Below are 3,445 nucleotides of genomic sequence, written 5' to 3' on the forward strand. Positions count from 1 at the left end.
GGAAATTACTCTTCACTGCCCTCTTAGATTAAATAAAGCTCGTTCCCATAGAAACGGACTGTCTCTGATTTCACAGTCTGTGGCACACAAATAACTCAACTTTCTGGAAGCAAGAGCGATCTGTTGCCGGTGCTCAGGGACAAGTCTGCAGTGGTGGAAACTTACCTGGACTCGGAAAAATTATTGACCTATAATCCTGACTATTTGGTGATTGAAGAGACATTAGCACCTATCAAGTAGCTTTAAATAGCCAATTGAGTTATCAGAGGTGAGAAAAAGAAAGGTAGTTTATAGGATGCCCAGACAGCTAAAGTTCCTCAATCAACATGTATGTGCGTGTATTGCCAAAGGCAGGAGGGTACTACAGCTCTTGGAAGGATGCATTTTTTAGTTTCTCCTGGGACCCTCATTTAGGATCTGAGGAAGATCTGGTCTTGTCAAAGATTTTATTTTGTTGCTCCTATAATGAAGGTAATATGAACCTGGTAAATTTGTTAGAAGGATTAAATAAGTCAGTTAATGTCAAATGACTTATACTGTTGATTTCTATATAGGTAGAATTCAATAAATACTACTCATTGTTACAAAGATGTCCCCAACCTCCTCAACTCACAGCACAGACTGTGATGGTAGACCAGCTGCACAAAGATGAAAAATGTTGTCTCTAATAATATTAAAGATTGTTTAAAGATTTGAAATAGTTTTCATATTTTGTGCCTGTATATGTTTTCATATATACATGGATTTGCATTTTTCATAGAGTCGGTGTTTTTCATTTTATCATTCAACAAAATGTAAGTGCTTTCATGTATTATAAAAATTGAGCCTCCTATTGTGTTTAGTATAATTTGTGGATGAGGTTTCACAATCTAAAATGTACCGTAACTCTTTTCAAATATGGAATTTTAGGTCTGAGTGCACATAGGTCTGTACATTTGATTTTTATTTGGCTCCATTGAAATACTTAAAAGTATCTATTATTAGTAGTATTTTACTGACTAGAACATTGGTGAGCATTTTCAACATTTTTAGTTGTTATACTGCTTTCTTCATATATTTAAAATGCGACCTACATTAATTTTCCATCAACTTCAAAAGTTGATTGTACAGTCTGCACAAATGCAAGTGAAGTTTTGCAACACAGTTGAAATTTCCAGTTGTGCACTCATATGCATTGGTTCTAATGGTCATTGCATGGAATGTTAGCATCAACGAAGCATCCTGTGAATCTTTCAGGCTCATACTTCTACATATATATTTTGATAGTACTTCACATTTATACATACATTATATATGTAATATTATTATGTTATATTGTATATTTATATATTATTATATATTATATTATATATGTATTATATCTGTATATTATTTATATGTACATTACATATGTGTAGTATATATGCATATTATGTATATTATATGTGCATATATTCTATGTTCAAGTTAACTAGTTGACATTTGAGCTAGAATCTTGCTCTGTAGCTAATATTGACCTCAGGCCTATCATCTTCCTGCCTCAGTTTCCCAGCTGCCAGGATTATATGTTTCTGCATGACACATGGGGTACTTTTTATATTTTCTAGCTAAATGAATTTCTCTTATTTATTTTTAATAAAATTTATTTTTAATTGTGTGTGTGTGTGTGTGTGTGCAAGCACTGGGTCGTACTATTCTATATATGTAGAAGTCAGAGAAGGACTTGTGAGAGGCAGTTGGACCCTTTCCAACACAGGTCTGAACTGAACCTATCAGGCTTAGCTCCAGGCATCTTTATAAAATGAGCCATTTCATCCATTGATGAAGAAGCTCGGGGAGGGTTTTATTTTATGTTCAAACTATAATATTTTTTAAATGGTATATTTTCTGTTTTTTTATTTTTGTAGACACAAGCATTCAATTTTTAAAGTCATATTCACTTTTCCCAACTTCTATATTCTGAACTTGCCAGTTAATTTAAAAAATGTTTACCAGCTGTAAAAAATAATAATGTATGGTAGTCTTGGGCTCATGGAAAGATTCATGAAAGATAAGGAGGTTCTCACTTGGTATATGAGCCTTGTTTCTCTTTCTGAGTCCCCTAAAATACTTATAAAGACTGTTTTAGCCAGGCTACTGAAGATAAAACCAAACAGTCCTATTCTCTGTTATTTTGGGGACTTGTTTGCCTTCAAATCCATTAGTCACTTACCCAGTTCTTGTTGGTTCATACCAAGTTCGATTCTCAACCTTTAAATGAGTTTCATCCAGATGCACAAGGTGGGTTCCTGGGTATTGGGTATGGGGTACAGAGTTAGAGTGTGTACTGGATATAACCATCTTTTTCTCTGCTTCTAGGATGGAATGAACAATCTATATTTTGTCTGTGCTCTGCTTTATGCCAACAAGTTAAGGGATTCCATATGATGCTTCCTGATTCGTGGGATAAACTCTAGCTGTCTCCTCATTACTGTTCTCTTTTTAATTTTTTTTTAGCTTTCCCATCACCCTGCAAACAACTACATACCTTTAACTCACTCTATTTTATTTTTTTAAATTTTCTTATTCTCCTCCTCCTTCTCCCCCCTCTTCCTCCTCCTCCTCCTCCTCCTCCTCCTTCTTCTTCTTCTTCTTCTCTCTCTCTCTCTCTCTCTCTCTCTCTCTCTCTCTCTCTCTTCTCTCTCTCTCTCTCTCTCTCTCTCTCTCTCTCCCTCTCTCTCTCTCTGCCACAATAGACATGTGGAGGTCAGTTTTATCCTGCCATCATTAGGGTCCTTGGGGTCAAACTCAGTTTATTAGGTTTGGTGTTAGACACCTCTATTCTTTTAGCTTGATGGGCCCAATTTTAGATTCTTAAGTGAATTTGTTTCTTTGTTAGCCAATGACTAACTTCTTTCCCACTTCTGTTCAATTTTTCTCTAAAGTTGCTGAATAAAAATAGATTTCTATAATACCTTCCAAAATTGGATGATTATTTTGCTATTATAATAGCAATACTTATTTTCCAGACAAGCAAGTTATGGAGATTTGTTAGAAGGTATTATCAATGTAGTTTTTTTAAGAATATCAAATTTTTCTCCAAGGTCCAATTGTATTGAGATGATTCTGAAATTGGCAAGGTTTGAGGTTACAGTATTTGGTGGAGCATTTTATATTTTGTATCGAATTGAAAAGATGACACTTAAAAACCAATAAGTTGTTGCTCCTCTGGTAATTAGGTTTGGTTACTGCTGTTCTGCTGATTCCCTTAATAGGAAATCTATCACTGGGTCCTTTTTCTCTGGGTACCTGAAAATGATGGCTTGCTATACTATCTTTGATCTCAAAATGAAATGTTCAACAGCCGCTGTGCTATCAAACTACGTCTCCAGATATCAGAGTGTGAGTGCAGTCATTTCAATGTATCACCCACCAAACTATAAACTCTGGAAAGTGAAGATAGTATCTGTGCTGTTGACTGGCATGT

Source organism: Apodemus sylvaticus, chromosome 14 (genome assembly GCF_947179515.1).
Source record: "Apodemus sylvaticus chromosome 14, mApoSyl1.1, whole genome shotgun sequence".
Taxonomy (NCBI): domain Eukaryota; kingdom Metazoa; phylum Chordata; class Mammalia; order Rodentia; family Muridae; genus Apodemus; species Apodemus sylvaticus.